Raw genomic sequence first — 13938 nt, 5'->3', positions numbered from 1 at the left:
GCTCCGGACGCGCAGGCTCAGCGGCCATGGCTCACGGGCCTAGCCGCTCCGCGGCATGTGGGATCTTCCCGGACCGGGGCACGAACCCGTGTCCCCTGCATCGGCAGGCGGACTCTCAACCATTGTGCCACCAGGGAAGCCCAGGTTTTTTTTTTTTAATTGAATATAGTTCCCTATGCTATACAGTAAGTCCTTACTGTTTATTTTATATATACTAGTGAGTGTCTGTTAATCCCAAACTCCTAATTTATCCCCTGCCACTGCCTTTCCCCTTTGGTAACCATAAGTTTATTTTCTATGTGAGTCTGTTTCTGTTTTGTAAATATGTTCATTTGTATATTTTTTAGATTCCCCATATAAGTGATATATATGTCTTTGTCTGACTTACTTCACTTCGTATGATAATCTCTAGGTCCATCCATGTTCCTGCAAATGGTATTATTTCATTCTTTTTTATGGCTGAGTAATATTCTGTTGTGTCTATATACCACGTCTTCTTTATCCATTCACCTTTCAGTGGACATTTAGGTTGCTTCCATGTCTTAGCTATTGTAAATAGTGCTGCTATGAACATTGGGGTGCATGTATCTTTTTGAATTAGAGTTTTTGTCTTTTCTGGATATATACCCAGGAGTGGGATTGCTGGATCATATGGTAACTTTATTTTTAGTTTTTTGCGGAACCTTCGTACTGTTCTCCATAGAGGCTGCACCAATTTACATTCCCACCTTCAGTGTAGGAGGGTTCCCTCTTCTCCACATCCTCGCCAACATTTATTATTTGTAGACTTTTTGATGATGGCCATTATGACTGGTGTGAAGTGATACCTCATTGTGGAGGCAACTCTTTTTTTTTAAAAAGGACAAAAATCTATGAACAGATGATTTATGGAAATAGAACTATTAATAGCCAAAGAAAGTTTTAAAAATGTTTATAATCCAAGAAACTGCAAATTATACCAGTAAGAGGACCATTTTTCAGATGAACAAACTTAAAGTTTGTGAATGTTGGCAAAGCTTGGGAAATTGATAAGGATTTCTTGCTGGTGAACTTGTGAATTGGTATAGCTACTTTGGAGGACAATTTGTCAATATCTTCTAAAATTCAAATCATATCCTGTGACCCAACAAAGATGACCTTGCTTCCCCAAACCCAGTAAGGTAGAAAGAGTCTCCTGGCAAGAGGGACACTACAGTCCTATGTAATATAATCAAGGAAATGACATCCCATTACTTCTGCTGCAGTTTATTAGAAGAAATCATAGGTCCTGCCTACACTCAGGGGGAGAGGATTTCACAAGATCGTTGAGTACCAGAAGGTGGAATTATGAGGGCCATTTTAGAGTCTGTTCACCACAGGGAAGAGGCAAGGAAATGGGAAATTGGCCTTGCAGTCCCCTGAGAAAAGAATCCTGGGAAAAAGTGATGACAGAAGAGAGCACCATGGCAATTGTAAAGGAGAGGTTTTAAAAGCATAGGTCCATATTGCACCTGAATTCCAGATAGACTGTAGAAAAATCACATGTTCCAAATTTTTCTAGTCATTATGTTTGTTAGGGAAAATCCATTTAACGGTTATCCAAAACCAAGAAAGCAGGGAAGGTCACTGAGGAACAGATCCATTCCACAGGAGATGTGGCTCCCCCAGGTCCCAACTGCCCCTAACTCTAATTCTAAGACGGACAAGAAGAGAACACTCTCACGGTGGTTCCCTGCAAGGAAAGAAGGGAAGTGGATGCCCTATCATCCCAGAGGCACAGAGATCGCACAAGTGTGAAACTAGTAGACTAGTGATGGGTTTGTGCAAGTAGCGTCAATAAGAACTTTTTAAAACAAAAAACTTGTGATCGCTGACTTGAATTTGGTGGAGGAGGTCCCCAAAAAGTATTAGGGAAATTCATTTGTATTCATTGTTGAGCAACTGGATTAAGGCATTTCCAGTTCAGAAGGAAATAACTTATGTGATTCAAGAAAAATTTGTAGAGTTATTTCATTGATGGGATGGGTGGAGTGAGGGACTCTGATGTGTATGGGCATGGATCTGCCTTTAAAGACAGTTTAAGGGCTTATGAAAACACCTAGACTTGGTACAGAAATTGCATTTTCCTTATCCTTCAGCTGCAGGACTAGGTGGCACAATGAGCCATGTGGATACAAAGGGATTTAAGGAGTTCAGGTGGGTGGTAGGGGAGAGGGAAGGAAGTGACATTTAGCCAGTGATTTTGCTAATGTGCAGGCTTGCTCATGTCACTCCCCTACTTGAATATGGCTAATGGCTTCTTAGGCCTCGGGAAAAAGACAATCTCCTCCAGTTTACAAAATTCTTCATAATCTGACCTCTGCTTCCTTTCCAGCTACATCTCTTGGCAGGCGCCCGCCTCTTTCCCTGCCCCGGAGCACTGGGTTCTAGCTTTTCTGAATTCCCTAGACTCTATAGTCAGGCTACCTGGGTTCGGGTCCTGGCTCTGCTACAGTAAACCCTGGCCTCCTGTGTCTCTGTACTTTCTCTGACAAATGAACCCTCCCTCACCGGGACCTTGTAAGGAGTAAGCCAGTGTTCTTAAAACATTTAGAATGGATGGATGCTATATAAATTTGTAAATATAAATTATCCAGAAGCACCATGTTCTCTTTTATCTTAACGCTTTTGGACTTGCTGTGCCCCCTGCCTGGAATGCTTTTGCTCTGGCCAACTAAGCCTGCCTGATGCCTATTCATTGTGTAAGGTAAGCTGAGAAGCCCCTGCCTAGAGGAGCCACAGCTGATAACCCTTGTGGGAAGCATTAGTGATGGTCACCAAAGATTTCTGGTTGTTTTCCTTTTAGGGAAGCTTCATTACCTTCTTGAACTTACGTGTAACATTCTGACTTGCTTTGGCCAATTAAATGCAGTGGAAATTATACACGTTTTCTAGGCAGAAGCTTTAAAAGCCAGTGTGGGAGTGGCCATATCTGCTTCCAACTGCTGTCATGACTGAGAGCAGGTGCCAGGCAGAAGCCTCCATCAGTTTGGGTCTCTGACAGACCATGAAAACCAGGGCCTGTTGACCGCAGTGGACGTGAAGCATAAGCAAGAAATAAATATGCATTAAGCCACTGGGGTTTGGTTTATCCTGCCGGACATTCCTCCACCTCCCCCCAGCTAATTTAAATGTACTGACTTTTAAAATCCCTGTTCCTACAGGATTCAGTGTTCTCCTCCATCAGCACTTTCCACACTGAACTCTAATTGCTGGTTTAAATGTCTGTCTCTGCCGGTAAACTGTACGTTGCCTGAGAACAGGGACTGTGACTTAAGCCAATTTTTTTTTTTAATTTGGAGCTTGTATAGAGCCTGACACAAAGTAGACGCAACGATGCATTGACTCCCTTCCTTCTAATGAGAATGGAAGGAGAAAAGAAGAGTTTGCTTCAGAAAAGTGCTTCATGCTCTCAAGGAACTTTAAAAATTTCTCTCTGTTCTGGTTGGGAGACAACACAACACGAAATGCCCTGTTCTTGAAGCAGATGGCCGAAGTGCTTGGAATCAGCATAGAAGTTCAGGTTCAGGGAGGTCCCGGGGATCAGCAAAGAACTCTGAGTCTGGAGGGTGGGTGATGAGATTTCGTGGTCTGGCATGCTCCTTGCTTAGGCCAAATTGTAATGAAACATTGCTGAGGACCAACAGGCATGAGCTCTTAGTGTTTTTGGGGGGTTTTCAATAGAAATAACTATAGGTGCATCACACGTGAGATTTAAATCCAGAAGAAAAGATTATATAGATGTGAGTATGTTTGAATTTCAAATGAATAGGTGCTGCGGTGCAGAGGACACATGAAGACCCAGGGCCAACCTGAGGTTACTGTCATTAGAGCGGGTATTTACAGTGGTGGCGAGGGGTGGGAATAGGATAAACAGGATAATGTTCATGCTGTGTGAGAAGTTGGAGGGAAAATGAGAGATTATCTTTTGTGGTGTAATGTTTCCAACTGTATTAACAGATTTTTTTTTTTTGAACTGTGACTGAAAGCATATCTGCTTCCTTCCAAAATTATGTTTAAAATGGGGAGAAAAGTAGAAGAATGTAGGAAATGCAGAATGGCTGTTGGGCCTTTTAGACAGGACTATGCTTTTTCAGGGGGTGTGGCTACCCCACCAAGGAGAGTCTAGGAAAAGCCAGATCTGATTAAATAGGAATAGGACAATGGGCATGTTCTGGAATCCACCAGGACTGGACGCTCTTCTTTGCTTCCAAGTCTTGAGTTACCACGTAGAGCAGGCTGGTCTCTGTGTCTGTTATCAATCAGGTGGTAGACTAATAAAGTGGGACGATCATGAACCTGGAAGTGGGGTCACCAGAGGGATGGACACAAGAGCTGATCCAGGGAGTAATTTTAGTTTGCAGGTATCAATGTTTAGCATAAAAGCCTTATTATGCAGCATCTCTTTGGAATCCTCTCACCAAAGAAGAACGTCCTATAAGCATTGTAGATAAATGCAAAACAGCTTATCTGCAAATCTGAGTGCAGCCTGTTTTAAGTTATAGAGCTCGCTTAATTTTCCCTGTTTTACACCTCCCATTCCCTTACTATTTCATATGGGATGAACTGGAAGTCACTGACATTATGCTTTAGTCTGTCATTTTCAAAATATCAGTCTGAATGTCACCCCAAGATGCCAAACTTGGAACTGGATGCAGTAGTTGATGACACTTTGGGTGGTTCCTGTTTTGGGTGAAAGAGGGTACACGTGTTTTTGTTTGTACAGGGATGGTTGCAGGAGTGTCTTGTGGTGGCTGTAGGGATGATTGTTTGGAAATGCACGTGTGGAAAAGGTTATGTTTCTGTTAGGCATCTATCCTCTGCATCTTTTAAACATCATTCTTATAGGTGGGGAATTTCTCACATTATAGGTCCCACCTCCCCAAGGTAAAAGATTGCTAGTTGACACTTGATATCCCATCTCCCCATCTTCTGTTGTCACAGAATCTCCACTTCTGCTGGGCATGTTACTTCCCAGGAAGACATCATTTCCAAAATGATTAAGTTCTAGCCAATGAGATATAAATAGAAATGTTATATGTTACTATCAGGGAGTTTCTTTAAGAGGGAAAGAGCAAGCCCCATTCCTCTTTCTCCCTCCTGCTGTCGGGAACACAGATGTGACAGGGCTTTAGCAGCCGTTTTGTGTCTATGAGGTGACATAGAGAATGGAAAACACCTGCTGAGGATGATGACGCATAAAGTTAAGAAACTAAGTCATTAAACCTACTATGAAGCCAACATTCTCAGTGCTTAACTATCTACCTCCAGATCTTCTTTCACATGAGAAATAAACTTCTGTCCTATTTAAGCCACTGTTATTATTTAGTTATATACAGCAGAACTTAAAACCCTAACTAATTCACTTGCTCTTCCAGCCTCCCTTGTGGCTGAGGCATGGGCCTGTGACCCAGGCTCTGTTAACTACACACGGTGGTACAGGACCTCAGTTCCAAAGAGGCAGGCCCTGAGAATTTATCTGGCATGGGTAGTGGTGGAGGGATCAGGATTTTGGAGGCAACAGTGGTGACACATTCGCCTCCAGTGCCACATGTCAGGGTTAGGAGTCCCAGTGTCTGTGCCCAGCAGTGGCTGTGGGGTTGTCTCTAGGACAGTCCCACTTGTGGTTAGGCACACTTCCTAGCTACCCAGCTTCCAATGCCAACTCCTTGGCCCTCCCAGGGATTCAGTGAGCTACCTGATACCTCTAAAAAATTATTTTCCTGTTTCAGCAAGAAGGAACACTAAAGGATATGCCACTCCCCTTAGGTCTATCTGAAGATAAACATCTTATCTTTAATACCTTAGTCTCTATCCTACCTGCTTGAAACCACTGGCTTAAACCCAAGGTTTCTGCTTGAGTTTAACCTTTAATCCTCAGTCTCCTGGGTGTGGGAGAGACTGCAGCTGTCCACCAAATCTATTCTTCTGTTGAAATATGTGTCTACCCTTGTGACTAGGTAAAGCCACACAACTGATCACAAATGGAATGTGATCACTTGTGATGTTTGCAACTTCTGCCTCACTTGTATAATGGGAAGTTGCTCCTTGGGTTTGCTCTGTTTTCTTTCCCATACTCATGATAGAGCTGCAACCAAGGAAATGAGGAAGCAGCCTTACGAATGGCAGAGCCACAGGATGGAAGGAGCCTGAGTTCCTGAATAACTTCATGGAGCAAAACTGCCTCAACAGCCTGGACTATTCCCCATGGGACACGAAGGAAGACTAAACTTCCATTTTCTGTAGGCCGCTGGCTTGGGATCGCTATCAGCTTCATCTTTCTCTGCTGATACAATGATAATGGAGGAATACTAGGCATGGAACTTGTAATTAACAGCAGGTAATTACAGGTCAATGGAGGAGACCCCAATGCAGGCAGCCATGTTCTCAGAATGTGTCTTGTTTTCTCATTCTAGAGGGAAAGGTGCACATTGAATGGTGTAGGAGCACTGCCATGAGGTGCCAAAGAATCCCAAGTCTTAAGAACTCTGCCAGATCCCAACCACCAGAAAATTCATCTTTTTTGGTTGCCTCAGTTTGAAGTACATACATTCTACTGCTTCTACCCCAGACTTTAAAATGTATGTCTTTACCTTTTATAATTTTGACCACAATGATTAGAAAAACTTCATTTGCAACTGACTTCATCATCACGTATTCCTTCTTTTCTTAAGGATTGAGTTATTTTGCTCCTTTTTTCCTTGATAATCACCTTTTACATTTCAAATCTAAGATTTAAGCTTTAGTGTAGCTATGCCCTTTTAACTTGAGCTTCCAAATCATGAGTAGGGAAACTAAGGCCACCTGTTTTTGAAGTTCTGTTGGAATACAGCTCCATCCATTCATTTATGTATTGTCTATGGCTGCTAAGGGGACCAATTGTCACAGAGACCATATGGCCCGCAAAGCCAAAAACATTTACTGACTTATCTTACCAGTTTCATTAACTTTTAGCTCTACTAGACTTTATTTTCTTCATGTCAGATTTATTTTTGATCTGGGCATTTTTTCCCGCTCTCTCATGTCTTTTTTAAAAATTGAAGTATAGTTGATTTATGGTGTTGTGTTAGTTTCAGGTGTACAGCAAAGTGATTCAATTATACACAAACACACATTCTTTTTTTTCAATTCTTTTCCATTATAGGTTATAAAAAGATATTGAATATAGTTCCCTGTGCTATACAGTAGGTCCTTGTTGTTTATCTATTTTATATACGTAGTGTGTATCTGTTAATCCCAAACTCCCTAATTTATCCCTCCCTGCCCCCACCCTTACCCCTTTGGTAACCATAAGTTTGTTTTCTATGCCTGCGTATCTGTTTCTCTTTTGTAAATAAGTTCGTTTGTATCATTTTTTAGATTCCACATATAAGTGATATGTGGTATTTATCTTTCCCTGTCTTACTTCACTTAGTATGATAATCTCTAGGTCCATCCACGTTGCTGAAAATGACATTATTTCCTATTTTATGGCTCAGTAATATTCCAGTGTGTGTGTGTGTGTGTGTGTGTGTGTGTGTGACATCTTCTTTATCCATTCATCTGTTGGTGGACATTTAAGTTGATTTCATATCTTGGCTGTTGTAAATAGTGCTGCTATGAATATTGGGGTGCATGTATCTTTTCGAATTAGAGCTTTCATCTTTTCTGGATATATGCCCAGGAGTGGGATTGCTGGATCATATGATAGCTCTATTTTTAGTTTTTTAAGGAACCTGCATACCGTTCTCCATAGAGGCTGCACCAATTTACATTCACAACAACAGTGTAGGAGGGTTTCCTTCTCTCCACACCCTCTCAAGCACTTAATATTTGTAGATTTTTTTGATAGTGGGCATTCTGACTGGTGTGAGATGATACCTTATTGCAGTTTTGATTTCCATTTCTCTAATAATTAGTGATGTTGAACATTTTTTCATGTGCCTATTGGCCATCTGTATGTCTTCTTTGGAGAAATATCTACTTAGGTCTTCTGCCCATTTTTTGATGGGGTTGTTTGTTTTTTTACATTGAGCTGTATGAGCTATTTGTATATTTTGGAAATTAATCCCTTGTCAGTCTCATCATTTGCAAATATTTTCTCCCCTCCCATAGGTTGTCTTTTTGTTTTGTTTATGGTTTCCTCTGCTGTGCAAAAGCTTTTAAGTTTAATTAGGTCCCATTTGTTTATTTTTTCTTTTGTTTCTTTTACTCTAGGAGATGGATCCAAAAAGTATTGCTGCAATTTATGTCAAAAAGTGTTCTGCCTGTGTTTTCTTCTAAGAGTTTTATAATATCTGGTTTTGTATTTATGTCTTTAATCCATTTTGAGTTTATTTTTATATATAGTGTTAGAGAATGTTCTAATTTTATGCTTTTACGTGGAGCTGTCCAGTTTTCCCAGCACCACTTATTGAAGAGACTGTCTTTTCTCCTTTGTATATTCTTGCCTCCTTTGTCATAGATTAATTGACCATAAGTGGTTTATTTCTGGGCTCTCTGTCCTGTTCCATTGATCTGTATTTCTGTTTTTGTGCCGGTACCACACTGTTTTGATTACTGTAGCTTTGTAGTATAATCTGAAGTCAGGGAGCCTGATTCCTCCAGCTCCATTCTTCTTTCTCAATATTGTTTTGGCTTTTTGGGGTCTTTTGTGTTTCCATACCAATTTAAAATTTTTTTGTTCCAGTTCTGTGTAACGTGCCCTTGATTATTTGATAGGGATTGCATTGAATCTGTAGATTGCCATGGGTAGTATGATCATTTTAACAGTATTGATTCTTCCAATCCAAGAACATGGCATATCTTTCCATCCATTTGTGTCATCTTCAATTTCTTTCATCAGTGTCTTATAGTTTTTGGAGTCCAGGTCTTTTGCCTCCTTAGGCAGGTTTATTCCTAGGTATTTTATTCTCTTCTATGTGATGGTAAGTGAGATTGTTTCCTTAATTTCTCTTTCTGATTGTTGTTAGTGTATAGAAATGCAAGCAATTTCTGTGTATGAATTTTGTATCCTGCAACTTTACCAAATTCATTGATGAGCCCTACTAGCTTTCTGGTGGTGTCTTTAGGATTTTCTATGTATAGTATCATGTAATCTGCAAACAGTGAAAGTTTTACTACCTTTCCAATCTGGATTCCTTTTATTTCTTTTTCTTGTCTGATTGCTGTGGTTAGGACTTCCAAAACTATGTTGAATAAAAGTGGCGAGAGTGGGCATCCTTGTCTTGTTCCTGATCTTAGAGGGCATGCTTTCAGCTTTTCATCAGTGAGTATGATGTTAGCTGTGGGTTTGTCATATATGGCCTTTATTATGTTGGGGTATGTTCCCTCTGTGCCCACTTTCTGGAGAATTTTTACCATAAATGGATGTTGAATTTTATCAAAAGCTTTTTCTTCATCTGTTGAGATGGTCATATGGCCTTCAGTTTGTTAATGTGGTGTATCACATTAATTGATTTGCAGATATTGAAAAATCCTTGTATCCCTGGGGTAAATCCTACTTTTTCATGGTGTGTGACCCTTTTAATGTATTATTGGATTCAGATTGATAGTGTTTTATTGAGAATTTTTGCATCTATGTTCATCAGTGATATTAGCCTGTTATTTTCTTTTTTTGTGATTTTTTGGTTTTGGCATCAGGGTGATGGTGGCCTCATAGAAAGAGTTCAGAAGTGTTCCTTCCTCTGCAATTTTTTGGAATAGTTTCAGAAGGATAGGTGTTAAGTCTTCTATAAATGTTTAGTAGAAAAAAAACCCTGCATTTTACTCTCCTCCCCTCACAATTACTGTTTTCAATATCATATATTTTACATCTAATTGTTTTGTGTATCTCTTAACTGCTTATTTTGGATACAAATGATTTTATTATTTTTGTCTTTAACCTCCCTACTAGCCTTGTGTGTGGATGATTTCCTACCTTTACTGTATGTTTGCCTTTATCAGTGAGCTTTTTCACTTCATAATTTTCATGTTTCTATTTGTGGCCTTTCTTTTTTCACCTAGAGAAGTTTCCTTTAATAATTGTTGTAAAGCTGGTTTGGTGGTGCTGAATTCTTTTAGCTTTTGCTTGTCTTAAAGCTTTTTATTTCTCCATCAAATCTGAACAAGAGCCTTGCTGGGTAGAGTATTTTTGGTTGTAGGTTTTTCCCTTTCATCAGTTTAAATATATCATTCTACTCCCTCTGGCCTGCAGAGTTTCTGCTGAAAAATCAGCTGATAGGCTTATGGGAGTTCCCTTGCATGTTATCTGTTAGTTTTACTCTTGCTGCTTTTAATATTCCCTCTTTATCTTTAATTTTTGTCATTTTGATTACAGTGTGTCTTGGCGTGTTTGTCTTTGGCTTAATCCTGTATGGGACTCCCTGTGCTTCCTGGACTTGGGTGAATGTTTCCTTTCCCAGGTTAGAGAAGTTTTCAGCTATTATCTCTTCAAATATTTTCTCAGGTCCTTTCTCTCTCTCTCTTCTCCTTCTGGGTCCCCTATAATGCACATATTAGTGTGCTTGATGTTGTCCCAGAGGTCTCTTAAACTGTCCTCATTTCCTTTCTTTCTTTTTTTGTGTTCAGTGGCAGTGATTTACACTACTCCGTCTTCCAGCTCACTGATCCATTCTTCTGTATCATTTAGACTACTGTTGATTCCTTCTAGTGTATTTTTCATTTCAGTTATGGTATTCTTCGTCTCTGTTTGGTTGTCCTTTATATTTTCTAACTCTTTGTTAACAAATTCTAACTTCTCACTCTGTACATCCATTCTCCTCCTGGAGAGAAGGATATCTTTACTTAGTTCTTCTGAGGTTTTATCTCATTCTTCCATCTGTAACATATCCCTGTGTCACCTCATTTTGTCTAAGTTGCTCTTTGTATTTTTATGTATGTGGTAGGTTAGTTACATTTCTCAAACTTGGAGAAGTGGCCTTCTGCAGGAGATGTCCTATGCATCCCAGCAGTGCACTCCCCTCTCATCATCCAAGCTATATGCTCTAGGGGTTCCCCCTAAGAGGGCTACATGGGTCCTTTTGTTGTGTCAGGCTATGTGGGTGGTCTGGTAAGCTTGCTTGTTGCCAGGTCCTGCCTTATGCAGATGCTCCAACTGCAGTTTAGCAGAGCCTGGCCATGAGGCAGCTGGTTACAGAAGCCTAGGGGCCAAGGAGCTAGTGCTGTCTCACTGGTTGGTAGAGCCAAGTTTCTGAAGACTCCAGGGCTGTTGCCAGATCCTGGGGTTAGTGCCATACTACTGGCAGGCAGAGCTGGTTCCTGGAGTCTGCCTGCAGGGCCCAGGGGTCCAAGACCTCATTTCAGATCATTGGGGTGGAGGTGGGAGCAGTTCCTGATACAGTTGGGTATGGGGTCCAGAGTGTCCTGAAGGTTGCATTGGCTGGCTAGTGGGCAGGGCCAGGGCCCAGCTGGTCCCAAGGTAGGGTATGGGCTGCTATTGGTGGACTCTGTGTGCAGGATGCAAGATCATAGTTTTCTTGATTCTGGTGTCTACCCCCTGATAGATGGAGCTGGTCTAGAGGCTAGTGCAGACTTCCTGGCAGGAAGGGCTGGTGCCTGCCCACTGGTGGATGGAGCTGAGTCTTGGCCTTCTGCTGGGCAGGGCCACGTCTAGGGGTGTGTCTAGAGGTGGCTATGGGTTCAGGAGTCTTTAGGAAGCCTGTCTGCTGATGGACGGAACACTGCCCCTGCTTAGTTAGTTGTTTGGACTGAGGCATCCCAGCACTGGTGCCTACAGGCTGTTGGTGGGGGGCCAGGGCTTGGTACTACTGAGCTAAGATGGCAGCAACCAACAGGAGTGTTTACTTTGGTTGAATGTTCCTAAATATGTCTGCCACTAGTATCTGTGTCCCCAGGGTAAGCCACAGCCACCCCCCACCTCTCCAGGAGGCTCTGCAAGACCAGCAGGTAGGTCTGACTCAGGATCCTATCAAATTACTGCATTTGCTCTGGATCCCAGTATGTGTCATATTTTGTGTGCACCCTTTAATTCTTCTAGGTCTTTGTTAAACATTTCTTGCAGCTTCTCGATCCTTGCCTCCATTCTTTTTCTGAGATCCTGGATCATCTTCACTATCATTATTCTGAATTCTTTTTCCAGAAGGTTGCCTATCTCTACTTCACTTAGTTGTTTTTCTGGGGTTTTATCTTGTTCCTTCATCTGGGACATATTCCTCTGCCATTTCATTTTGTCTAACTTTGCGTGATTGTGGTTTCCATTCCACAGGCTGCAGGACTGTAGTTCTTCTTGCTTCTGCTCTGTATTTCTTTCTTGAGATTCCTTTCAAAAGAGGTGAAATTTTCACACCCTGTGTCACCTTTCACTGTTTCTCAGAGATCACCGAGGTCTCTGTTCACCCTCTTATCAGCTTCCTTGGTTCTGACAGGCTCAGGCCTTTCTTGTCTTTCTGTGGTGTTGAGAAAACACAGGGGGCAGCAGGGCTGAAAGATGAAGGGCAGCTCTGGTCTCTGCTGAGTAGGGACGGCCGACCAGAAGGAGATCACAGCAGCAACTTTACCTGCTGCCAATCAGCCTTTTGCCTGATCCACATGCCCAGTTTCTCCAGCCACATGATGGTCAGGATCCAGGGGTAAGCCAAGAACTTCTTGTTGTGCAGCTGAGCCCCTTGACACAGCACAGACCACCTCCTAACTGTGCCCCTCGTTCTGGTCTAAGGGTGCTTGGTGCCTGTGATAGTGCAGGTCCCGAACTCTTTAGTTGGCTGAGGCCAGCACTTCAGGGGGGGGTCCCTCCAGTTCATATGCACCCTTTAAGAGTGAAATCTCTTTCCCCCTTCAGTTAATCCCCACTGGCCTTCAAAGCCAGGTGCTCTGGGGGCTCATCTTCCCAGTGCTGAACCCCCAGACTGGGGAGCCTGATGCAGGGCTCAGAACTCTCACTCATGGTTTGCAAGCAGTTCCCTGACCCCAGCTACAGAGCCATGCCACAGCTCTGGGGACCTCACACACCTCAGCTAGGTGAGCTAGAGCTCAAAGTGTCTACCACTGTGTCACATTTTAGGATCTTTATTAACTATTTAATAATGCCATACATTTGTATAAGGTTAGACTGTTTGTTTGAAAACATCTGTTCACATTCCATATTTCAATAAAATTGTATTGGTATTGGTAGAAAAAAAAAGGGTCATCCACATAGAGGGTATGGGATTTCATTATATCGGGAGTCCTCCCCTCTTACCCATCTTGTTGTGGTTCCTTCTTTGTGTCTTTTAGTTATAGAAGATCTTTTCTGGTAGGTCCCAGTCTTTTTGATTGATGGGTTCTTCTGCAGAGAGTTGTGATTTTGGTGTGCTCATGAGAGAGGGTGAACTCAGAGTCTTACTACTCCACCATCTTGGCTGCTCTCCGTTACTGGACTTTGTTTTAGCATACCACTTTTATCTTTAATCACTTAATTCTTAAAGACCTTTAACATTATTTTTACTGCTGTTTATGTAATAACTGCAAGAAATGGTCATCTGGACAAATGTTCAACAGGATACCTCTCTAAAGCTACTCCCTGTTTTGAGCTAAGACTTGAGGCCGTGCCTTAAGATGGCCCAACTCCACTATCCAGCCACTGTTTGAGGAACCTGCTAATAAGATGGTCCTCTAAAGAGCCCTACACTTTGCAGGTATCCTGACATAAAATGGCCACACGACCTCTTGACTGCACAGAGTGGCTACACTTGATCCAGCCCACTAGGCCTGCCCATTTCAGATCAGGATATCCAAGGGGCAGCTACAGCCTACTAAATGCTTAAGCTAGAGAGAGCTAATGGCTTTCCCCCAGACCTGTAGATTTTAAACCTTCTGAAATGTATTCTTTATCTCAGATGGCTGAGATAACTATATCCAAGGCTCTAAATCCATATAATGGCTGTAGAGTTCGCCAGGGCTTTAACTAGAGATAATTCTTTCAAATTTCCAAATTTCATTACA

Source organism: Pseudorca crassidens, chromosome 2 (genome assembly GCF_039906515.1).
Source record: "Pseudorca crassidens isolate mPseCra1 chromosome 2, mPseCra1.hap1, whole genome shotgun sequence".
NCBI classification, from domain to species: Eukaryota; Metazoa; Chordata; class Mammalia; order Artiodactyla; family Delphinidae; genus Pseudorca; species Pseudorca crassidens.
Note: the sequence above shows the minus strand (reverse complement) of the source record.